The sequence below is a fragment of the Arachis duranensis genome, chromosome 9 (genome assembly GCF_000817695.3).
Source record: "Arachis duranensis cultivar V14167 chromosome 9, aradu.V14167.gnm2.J7QH, whole genome shotgun sequence".
Classification (NCBI taxonomy): domain Eukaryota; kingdom Viridiplantae; phylum Streptophyta; class Magnoliopsida; order Fabales; family Fabaceae; genus Arachis; species Arachis duranensis.
Genome location: NC_029780.3, coordinates 17,870,606 through 17,883,039, shown reverse-complemented (window position 1 = coordinate 17,883,039; position 12,434 = coordinate 17,870,606).

Below are 12,434 nucleotides of genomic sequence, written 5' to 3'. Positions count from 1 at the left end.
CAAACCACACCCAAGAAGCACTGAGTTACCATGGTGATTAACCCCTACAAAGGAACCAAATGGCATATCGTAACGATTGGTTTTATAAGTAGTATAAAACGAAACTACATCACCGAAGTACTCATATGCTGCTCTACTTCGAGCATCAGCCCAAAATATAGTTTTGAGACGCTTGTTTTGATCAAGTTCAACATCAAAATAAAAATCAGAGTTCATATCCTTCATCCGTGTAAAATACTTCAACATCTCCCTAGCATCCATTTTTTCCGTAACATTGCGTACCTTTCTGCTGAGATAGTTCCTAACATCTTTTTCCATTAAGTTTATCTTAGAAAAACCCCCCACTTCACCCACCAATACTTGATATATTTTGCTTGGTCTCACACCTGCTTCATCATTCCTCTCAATGACTCGACACATGATGAAAACAGTTTTGCCATCTCTGGATCACAAGGATGTGAATGATCCAAGCACACCTTCGATATAATCCAAAAACCCTCCATATTCAACATAATAGAAATCCTTGCGGGGCAATTGTAGTTGGTTCTAGGGTTGGTCTTTTCTATTAGTGAAACTCTAGACTTGCGTTTCCCCTCCCTATTGCAAGTGATCATTTGATTCTTAGGAACTTTATCTTTACCAACTCTTCGGGTAAACCTTATCTTAGTAACAAAACCTTCTGATAAAATTGATTTGCATCTTCAATTGTTCCAAAACACATGCCAACCTTGGGCACATCCTATAAAAAAGTTAGCATACATTAGATAGTAAATCAAAATCTCATTAAAGTAGGTGCAAACTATGTTAAGTCATGTGTGCAAAATCTCATTAAACTGGTTGCAAACTGTGATGAGTAAGGTGTGCAAAATCTCATTAAACTGGTTGCAAACTGTGATGAGTAAGGTGTGCAAAAAATAATTATATTTGATGCAAACTGTGCTGAGTAAAATGTACAAAATCTGATTGAAGTAGGTGCAAAATGTTTGATTTATATGTGCAAAATTACAAAGATAGTCCCCTGTGTAATATTCATACAATATTAATCTCTCTCTCTCTCTCTCTATATATATATATATATATATATATCCAAATATTTGTTTGTTCATCCCTCTATTGATTGCACTTTTTTACTTTAGTTACTTTTAGGATTTTATAGAACTAACTGTACAAAAGAGAATGCAAAACAGGACCCTACAACAACAGACTGCATTTGAATGCATCATAAACCCAACCAAAACAAAACAACTACATAAAACACAACACTACCTATTAACTAGCTTAGCCTCACTTTCCTAACCCTTGGAAATTATGTACCTCCAACCCCAAAAAAATCATAGAACATGTTTACTGTTATAGAACAATTACAAATTTGATGCTTCTACTTCTACTTCAGGTTTTTAGTAGCTAAGGTTAGATCAGTTTCATTGAGGATGCATCTTGTCTTATAATCTATTTTCCTTTCTTATTAAATATTGTGAGGTAATGTTATTTAAGGTATTAACTATTAGTGGTTAGGGCTTTACTACTATGTGCTTTACTAGGGCTTAATTACGTGCATTCTTAGGGTAAAGAAGAGGAACACCTTTGAATAGAGGGCATGTAATACCCGGTCTAATCGAAATTAATTGAATAATAAGTTAAGTAGGAGCGAATATAGTTGGAAGATTTGTCAATTGGAATTTGATGATTTAAATATGATATTTGGATTCAGTGAATTTTTCCGAGTCAAAAGACATAGTTTTCTGCGTAAAAGCGCACAGTGAAATTTTGACCGGCAGTACCGGCTGAGACCTGTCTGGTACTGCAGCTGAGAAAATTGATTATGAGTAAATAGGATTAAGAAATGAGGAATTATAATTAAGGGATGTAGAAATATTTGAAGTGCGATTTAGAGCGCTAATCTTAAAGGTTTTGGTCCAAAATTGGGCCAACGGACAAAAATAAGTGAACCGGGCCTAAGTGGGCCCAAGACCCAACATATATAAATATTAGTTATGAGCATTTCAGCTCATTTTACCCTAAAAGGAAGGGTTGGGACGCTGAAATTGAGAAGAGAGAAGAGAAGACAGAAAACTTAACTCTCTTTGATCTTCAAATCACCATAACTTGAGCTACGGAGCTCCGATTGACGAGCCGTTTGCGACCACACATCGCTCTTCTCATTCTCTACAATTCTATCTAAGTTTTTTGGTGAATAATCTACTTTCCTCTTCCTAGTTTTCATTTTCCTATTCAAATTCAAATTTGGTTTGAGTTTTGAGGAAACCTTGTGATTTTGGTTGTTTAGGAGTGCTCTAGTATGAGCCATGGGTGATATTCATCATAAACTTCAGTGGGTTAAGGTAAGAAACCCTCCAACCCTTGTGAATTGTCATTTTTATGAGCCCTAGGTTGATGTATGTATGTGATATTGGTTATGTTAGTGTATTTGATAGTTTTGGTGCACAATTGGGAGATTGGTGTTTCTTGAGGAGCTTTGGTGAGGCTTGGGGCTAAGGTTGGTGGAGACTTCTAAAGAAGAGGCTCAATTGATTTGGCTACAAGAGGTACAGTTTAAGTTTCATTTAAGTACTGTGTGGTGTGATGAGAATTCCTAGGCTAGATGCCCCTAGGATTAAGTTTGGATTGTGTAAATGGTTGGTGCTAATATGCATAGTTGGTATATAATGTGAATTAATGATTGGGTTGAAAATTGTGTGGCCTTGTATGCTTGGTGTATTGAGAATTTGATGTATTGGGTAATGAGTATTGATTTGTGATTTATGCATTTAAATTGTGAACTTGGGCCGGAGGCTGTGAATCTTGGGCCGGAGGTCGGAAAGAGGTAAGGAAGGTAAGTTGATGTGTGCATTGTATGATGACACAAGTGATTGGATGAATTTCAGATAATGAATATATGAATGATTGGGTTGGTTATTGAATAATAAGGTTTGAGGAGTTGAAGTGTGGAATTTGGTAATTTTGGATGAAATTGTATAGATGAGGTATGTTTGGTTTTGGATGAGGTATGTTATGTGGTCATATATGTGATCATGATTATTGATGCCTTGATGGTATGATGATGCATGAGAGATATGTATATTGTGATATATGCTTGAGAAATGATTAAGGTTGATTTGTGGGTGAAACCATGTGATAGTGAGTATGATATTGATTATGTATAATGATGAGTGATTGGAAATAGTATTGTTGGAAATTGGGATGAGGAAGGATGTATGACATGTTAATGTGTTTGTAATTTAGCCATTTATTGGAAATGGGTAAAAATGGTTATATGGCGGTTTTGTGAATTGTGGTAATGTGTTAGTGTATGAGTTGAGGAGGCTTGTTGTCGATTTTGATATACTTTGATTGATTTCAAAGAAAAGGGATGAAATTGGCATGTTTTGGTTGATTTTGAAAAGAGTTGAAAATGGCTTGTTTTGAAAATGGCACTTTGTGGTTTTGAGTGAAAATATGGTTTTTGGGCATACTTTGACGGGACATAACTTAGACTGCAGATTTCTGTTTTGTGCCAAACTTGTTTAGAAGTGAAGTGGATCCGGGATGTTCATGCCGTTCGAAGAACGGGCGAAAAATGATTTAAAATGAGAAATTTATGTCCGTCAGAAGATTGGGGGTTGAATCTGTGAATTCTGCAGCTTTTAACTTAGAAAATTTTTAGCAGAATGACCCTCCACGCGTAGGCGCACTTGGCGCGTACGCGTCGTTCTTCAAGAAGGCACCATCCATGCATGCGCGTGGTGTGCGCGTGCGCGTCGATGTGCTGCACCCAATGTCCAGCCATTTTTCCGAGAGTTGTGCCAATTTTGTGCTTGGGGCGCAAATGCACCCACGCGTACGCGTGGCTGACGCGTACGCGTCGTTCTTCAAGAAGGCACCATCCATGCATGCGCGTGGTGTGCGCGTGCGCGTCGATGTGCTGCACCCAATGTCCAGCCATTTTCCCGAGAGTTGTGCCAATTTTGTGCTTGGGGCGCAAATGCACCCACGCGTACGCGTGGCTAACGCGTACGCGTCGTCTGGCTGTGTTTCAATCCCCGTGTCCACGTGTATGACGCATACGCGTCGATGAGCTTTGTGGCCATCCACGCGTGCGCGTAGAGTACGCGTACGCGTTGCCCTGTTTTCATGCCAAAGTTAATTTTTTGAGTTTTAAAAGCCAAATCTCATACTTCTAAGCCTCCGATCTCACCCCTTATGTATTAAATCATTATGATATGCCTAGCAATGAGAAAGGAGATAGGGGATGTGGTAACTTGCGAGTGAAGCAAGGAGAAAGTTATGATCAATGATGATCAACGATGATTATATGAGATATGGAGGATGAAGGTGGAAGTACCGTGTATGCCATGAGCCGAAGGGCTATATTTATTGATAAATGGCTGGTTCTTGATTGAACTATGAGCCGGATGGCTGAGTTATTGTCGGGTTACGGCAAAGCCATTACTGATTATGGCTGAGTATAAATGCATATATGATTAATGAATGAATGTGTTAAATGGATAATAATGAAAATATTGAAATATGATGTGTAACCCTGGGTAGTAGGCAGTGGCGTTGTCCACTTGCTCCGGGTATGAGACGAAAAAGGATGTTTATGATAAATGAGTTTAATTATGGAGTTTTGAATGAATGTAGCTCTGATACCTGGGTAGTAGTAAGGGTTGTGGTTCGTCCCACTTGCTCCAGGTTAATGTTTGAGATTTGATAACAATGATTGTTGCTTTTAAACTGAATGAATGTATGTTTTGATATCCTGGGCAGTAGCAAGGGTTGTGGTTCATCCCACTTGCTCCAGGTCAGAGATTGTGACGCCTGGGTAGTAGCGGCAGTAGTGGTGAATCCACTCGCTCCAGGTTGAGCTTTTAAACACCCGCCTGGGTAGTAGCCGCAGTAATGGTTATTCCACTGGCTCTGGGTTGAGCGGGTAGTAGCAAGGGGATTGTAGCTCAAACCTACTTGCTCCGCAAGGGGTGTTTCTGTCCAATGGTTAGCTACCAGGACATGTCGGGTTGGCTATATAACCGACAGATGATATCATCAGCCATAGGGTAGGCATTCATCATTTGCATATGTTTGAATTGTTTGGGTTTGCCTATTTGTTTTGGATTTCTACATTATATATGCTAAGTTACCTGATTATGTGCTACTTGTTCTACTTGTACCTTAATTGTATATTACTTGCCTGTATTGCTTGTGTTTGTACAACTGAGAGGCCTCTCATGTTGGTGTCGGTGGAGGTTGAGGACTGTTCTTGATGAGATGAATTGATGATGCGATTGCATGATGATGATGATCATTGGTTGAGATGATTTGAGCTCCATGTGTAGACGCAGTGATGTGGTTTCACTAGCTCCAGGTGAGGGTATGATGTATTGATATAGAATTGTTGAGACAGCACGACTAATGATGGTTTTGTTTATGATTCTGAATCTGATTCGTGGGAGAGTCAGCGAGTTGGGAATCATATGAGATATGAACTAGATTTAGTATCCCCTTACAACAGATGCCTATTTATGGATTAGTGAGAATCTAGGCTGGATACTTGGTGAAAAGGAGTTTAGGATGCTTAGTGAGTTTTTATTGCAGTGCATTGTATTTATTTGGCACTTTTACCATATTGGGAACCCATGGGCCCGGGGTTCTCATTCCGTATATATCTCTTGTTTTTCAGATACAGGTCCAGGTGCTCAGAAGTGAGCTGTGGTTCATCTGAGAGACGGCGAAGATCTTTATTTTTCTCTACTTTGTGTTTTGCTTAGAATCTCTCCACCTTTGTTTCGAAAAGATTATATTATGTATTGTACTCTTTTAAACTTGCCTATAGAGGCTCTCATATTTCCTTTGGGAGAGATTAGGATATACTTGTCAACTACTTTCATACTGTACCCTAGCCAGCCTAAACTTCGCGGGTCGCGACTAGTGGCTATTTACTTATGTTATATATATCTATCTGTTATCTATCTCTTAATCTCCTTTATGCCTTGCCCGTATATCGCTTTTGGCTTCACGGTTTTATCTTTTTGTTATCGAAACGTGAGTGATACGTCTTCGCAATTTTATTTCTACTCTTTTCAGGCTTCTCGATTAATACTCCTTTCGAATTTACCTATATTTATATATTAAAAATCCACCTGAGAGTCGTACCACTGTAATATCATTGACTTATGACTTGAGCATAAGGATTTGAATATTAGGGTGTTACAGGGCAGAGCCTTAAATGAAGGGCCACAGCCAGAAAATAAGGAAAGGGTTTTGGGTGGAGAATTTGCACATATCTAAAAGTTTTACATGGAAATAGCAAAATAAGAAAACCATGACTCCTAGACCCAAATATCTGAAAATTGAAGGTCGAGTTGAAAGTCCAAAAAGCACGTTTCTTATTGCTAATTATTAAGAACAAATAGTGGATATGTATATGAGAAGCATGCAAACAATTCATAGAATCCTTATCAAGAATGAAGCTACCTATGGAAATTGACAAATCTGAAAGAAAAGATAAAGATTGTGGTGATGTGATTTAGAATCATGAAAGCAGCAATAATAACAACATCATATCAGAAATTGATGATGTTAGTAATAATAGTAAGAAGAAAAAAGATGGATCAAGAATGTTTTATGGTAGTAGGGCATTCTTCTAAAAACCATTAACTCAGAAACAATAAACAAGAAACACTAACATTTTTTATATTTTCTGTCTTAGTCATTTCATCAAACAGTTGGTTTGCGTTAATTGTGGATTGTTGCATTATGAAAATCAAAAGCGAATAAGGTATAATTTGGATTCTGTACATTCAATTTGAACTCTATTATGAAAAAGAAAAACAGCATGCTTTGCAAGCTCAGAAATTCATAATCATAATCATCATTGTGTTCATTGATGCATATGAAAATCATTACAAAAATTATGAAATTAGAAGAGGGAGAAATTGCTTACTTCAATATTCTGTTCTTCTAACACTGATTCCATGATCGACAGAAAAGAAAATTTTATCCAAGAGTAAAAGGTGAAGCTTCAAGCTTTGTCAACAAAACTACGATCGTAGAAGAGCGTATCCGGCTAGCGGTGCTCTCCGGCTAGTTCCTTGGAAATGAGCGTGAGAGAAAGCCGTTTGTGATAGCGCGTGAGAGAGTCCTAGTATAAAAACGCATGTTGGTTGAATGATGGTTAGATCTTGATATATTTGCTGGTCCCTGAGAGTTTCCCATATGATTATTTGAAATCTAACTCCTCTAAAGTAACGAGAAATGCTACGGGGCCAGCAATTTTAGTATTTTATAACTATTAATTGGCCATCAATAGTATTTTTAATGGTGTGAGATTACATTTAATAGTAAAAGATCATTCACTTTTATTTTGATGGTTAAATAGAATAAATACTGGTCAAAAAACACAAAAGTTGTTGGTCCCCTAGACTTTTTCAATACACTATTAATCACTCTTGAATTAAAATGGTAAAACTCATAAATAATAAATATTACAAATTTAAAAGTGATTAAAGCATCACTTTATTACTTTATTAGCATTGTTACTTTATTACTTTATTAGTATTGTTACTTTAAAAAAAAATTTTTGATTATTTATGTCAAATTTTTTAATTAAATTAAATTATTTTAAGATTTAAATGGATAATGAGAATTTATTATTTGTGACGATTATTTTTATCATCATTTTTAATTGTTAATTTAATTTTTTTAGTCTAATAATTTAACAATATTTTTTAATTCACATTTTTAAATATTAATAATTAATTACTAATTAAAAATAATAAATTATGTTAACTCTCTAACATTCTCGGTTAATATTTCACGTTTTATATGTTTTTAACTTTTTATCCTTTACTCATCGAATCTGATTTTTTAATAAAATCACGTACCTTATCTGCCCTTAAACGTCACCTTAAATGGATACTGAGATATGATATTTGAAAAAGTTTCCTTTTCATTTTCAAGCATAAACCAAGTTTTTTTGTTAATTTCTGTATCTTTCTTGTCAGAATGGATATAAAATATATTAATTTAGTATTTTTGTCAAATATAATTTTATATTTTTGTATTTTTATCTCAGTATTTTATCTTTATAAACAAACGCAATCTTAAAGACTTCTCTTCAATTTTGACGATTCTTTATTTGACTTTTTAGTCATTTTTAATATATTGATCTAACTTTTTCACTCTTTTAGTCTTGCACTAATTACTAATTAATAAAGAATAATTATTCAAATCAATCTTTAAGTATTTTAAAAGTGTATATTTAAATTTTTAAAAAAAATAATATATCAAAAAATATTTAAAATTTTATTCTGCAGACAAATTAGTTTTTAGTTTATTTTTCATTAGAATAATTATCTAAATCAGTTTTTAAAAATTTTAAAAATAAATATTTTAATTCAAAAAAATTAATACATAGATCAATCTTTAATATTTTTTCTGTTAAACATAACAGTCTTCCATCTATAAAAAAAAGTAAAATTAAATAAAATTGTTGTTGTTGTTGTTGTTGTTGTTGTTGTTGTTGTTGTTAATTATATAATAATATTGTACCATAATTAATAATAATAATAATAATAATTAGAGACTATTTTAAAAGAAATTTAAGGTTAAAATTATTTAATATTTCTGTATTTAATATGATCAAAAGATGTTCTATTTTAAAAGGTATGTTTGTATTAAAAGAAAGTGTTTTAATTTAGATTTTAAAACATTATTATTCATTTTATTTGTTTCCAATAAAAAGAGTGTATCAATATGATAGTGTCATCGTCAATATGCACAAAACTAAGCTAATAATAATAAAGGTTGATATATAGCAAAAGTAAAATGGATGAAAAACTGTTATGTCTGACAGAAAAAAACGTTGGAGATTGATCTATGTATTAATAATTTTTTAAAACTAAAATATCCGTTTTAAAAATCTTTAAAAACTGATTTGTATAATTACTCTACTAAAAAATAGGTTAAAAACTAATTTATTTACCAGAGTAAAATTTTAAAAATTAATCTACATATTAATCTTTTAAAGACTAAAATATTCATTTTTAAAATTTTTAAAGATTAATTTAAATAATTACTCATTAATAAATAATAATCATGAAGTCCTGACTAGTCACTACTATTTCCTCTTTATCTTTGACTACTCTTACTCTGCCAGTTACTTAGACTACAAAATTTCTAACCATGATCTCTTCCCATGCTTTTATTTAGTGGGATAAGGATATACTTAAACAAAACAGATAATCATAGAAGAAGATATATAATAATTATATTTTTAATATTTCATTTCAATTCATAGGCTTTTTTAAGTTTATGTAAATTTTGTACAAAAATTTTGTCTTATGCTAATTATATATATTTTTTGTAACAGATATAATATACAATTGTAAGGTAAGAAAACAAAATAAAAATATTTTTTAGATAAAAAATTATGAATTCAACTAAATTGTATATCTTTTTCTGAATAATAATACAAGCTTAGTAAATAATTTTCGTCTTAATGTGAAATAAAATTAGCGTGGGAAAAGTGAAACAACCTATCGGGACAAATATATAAATTTATATATATTATGCAATAAAAGTTTAGCTAATATCTGCCATAAATTTAACTATAAAAAAATGTATATATTCTTTGAAATTTTTTTCATAAAACAATATATAAATTTTAAGTTTTCAATATGGTTAACCAGTTTATTAAGATGTCCAGAATATTTTTAATGATACGCAGCTTATTAAGATGTTCAGGATAGGTTGTTACACGAAAAAATTAAAATTAGATACAGTATGTCAGCAATCTCAAACAAGTTCTGCTGCGGCTTGATCTGTGCATCAAGTAGATTGCCTAATTTTCCTCTCCAATAGTGCTGGTGTCCAAACAACCTCATCTTTACGTCTTTTTTGACCGCTGGTACCGAACCACGCACTACCTGCTCTATAGACTTGCACGAATGGTGTTTAAAACTCAGAGGTAGGCGATGAAGACTTAGACCCAGAAACAAATGAGGTAGATTCTTTTGAGCAACACGTTGATAACCTGTTTGCTGCATCGGAAGCTCCGAAGCGCAAGGGATCCAAAACCACCTAATTTTGGAATGTTAAAACAATTGGTATACAAGAATTTATCCTATATAATTTTTTATGCTTAATTTTTATATGATTTCATTGCCACAATGGTTACTTACAAAGACTAACTATGATTTACAGAGTCTGATGGGACATTCAAGTAACTTCATTTGAGCGTGAAGGAGGCTACGAAGCCATCTAACGGTAGAAAGATCGTACTCAAGTTCAACGAGAGACTGCAACCAGTTAGAAATGAAGTTGGTATACTGAGTGGCATTCTCTGATTGCTAGGATCTGACTACACCAAATTCTCAATATGCAGGAAAGACTGGAAAAAGGTTCGCTCCAAGGACAAGATCTATAACGAATGTGTAAAGGTAAAACGTTATATTCTTTTAGAGTTCAAGAATCTTAATTTGTCACCTACAAACAAATTAATTTTACTAGTGCAGAAAATATTTCATTTTGATGAGGATAGTGGAGGAATTATCAAGCATACAATATTTAAAATGCTAGGAAGGGCTTGGAAGGACACAAGGAACAGGTTGTACCATGATTATTACAAATCAAAACTGACTATTGAACAAAATATTGAAGACTGCCCACCAAAAATTACTACGGATCATTGGAGATGGTATCTTAATTATCGCAATAGTGAAGACACAAAGGTGATATATTTTTTTCTTATAAAAAAGTCTATTTATGTTAGATTTAGTCAAAAAATGGTGTCTAGTAACTTTTACTTTTGATCGCATGATAGGAGAAGTGTAGAAAAAATTATGTGAATCGATCGAAGTAGTTAAACACTCACACTGGTGGATCGAAAAGCTTGGCAATGCTCAAAGAAAAAGAGGTAATTTACATTTGACTCTCTTTTTGAACCTTCTATTCATCTACCTATTCACCATTTAAGCTATATTGTTATCGTTGGAACGACAAGGGTGTCCAATTGGTAGAGCAGAATTGTGGACCTTAACGCACAAACGACCTAATGACTCCTATCTCCATGATGCAGCTTGGGCTATTGGTGTAAGTAATGCATTGTGAATCGCTAAGTTGTTTCTCATAGGTTTTGTTTGTTAAAATTGTGTTGAAAGTCTATTCGGTTATCAATTAGCTAATAAATGCTTATGTTCGCTTATCTAACTGTGTAGGAAAGAATTGCAGAGATTGAGTAACATGATGAATCATCTAGACCGTTGTCTAAAAATGATTTTCTTGCTCAAGCTCTTGGAAAGGAGCACCCGGATAAAGTGCATGGCATGGGTATCGGACCGACTTCTAGTCAAGTGTTATAAACGAATTTACATCAGTCGAGCAATGGAATTTAAAGAGAGGAGACCCAAAGGGTACTGCTTGAGCTACAAGCAGAGCTGGCGGCCGAGAAATTAAAAAGGCCGGTAATAGAGAGTGCTCTATGATGTCTAATTCAAGGGTAAGGTGAGGAGCTGCCTGATAGGCAAAATTGTGACTCATACTTTTCACAACTCGAACAATTCCTAGCAAAGGCTCCAAAAACTTGGTGCACAATACTATGGTTCACACACATTTTTCACAACTTCGCACAACTAACCAGCAAGTGCACTGGGTTGTCCAAGTAATAAACCTTACGTGAGTAAGGGTCGATCCCACGGAGATTGTTGGTATGAAGCAAGCTATGGTTATCTGTAAATCTCAGTCAGGCGGATTCTAATGCTTATAATGGTTTTCGAATGTAAAGATAAATAAAGCATAAAATAAAGATAGAGATACTTATGTAATTCATTGGTGGGAGTTTCAGATAAGCGCATGAAGATACTGTGTTCCTTCTGAATCTCTGCTTTCCTACTGCTTTCATCCAATCATTCTTACTCCTTTCCATGGCAAGTTGTATGTTGGGAGATCACCGTTGTCAATGGCTACCGTCTGTCCTCTCAGTGAAAATGGTCCAGGTGCGCAGTCACCGCACGGCTAATCATCTGTTGGTTCTCGATCATGTAAGAATAGGATTTACTATCCTTTTGCGTTGTCACCATGCCCTACAGTCACGAGTTTGAAGCTCGTCACAGTCATTCAATTCCTGAATCCTACTCGGAATACCACAGACAAGGTTTAGACTTTCCGGATTCTCAAGAATGCTGCCAATGGATTCTAGCTTATACCACGAAGATTCTGATTAAGGAATCCAAGAGATATTCATTCAAGCTTATTTGCATGTAGAACGAAAGTGGTTGTCAGGCACACGTTCATAAGTGAGAATGGTGATGAGCGTCACATAATCATCACATTCATCAGGTTCTTGGGTGCGAATGGATATCTTAGAGTAAGAATAAGCGTGAATTGAATAGAAGAACAATAGTACTTTGCATTAATACTCGAGGAACAGCAGAGCTCCA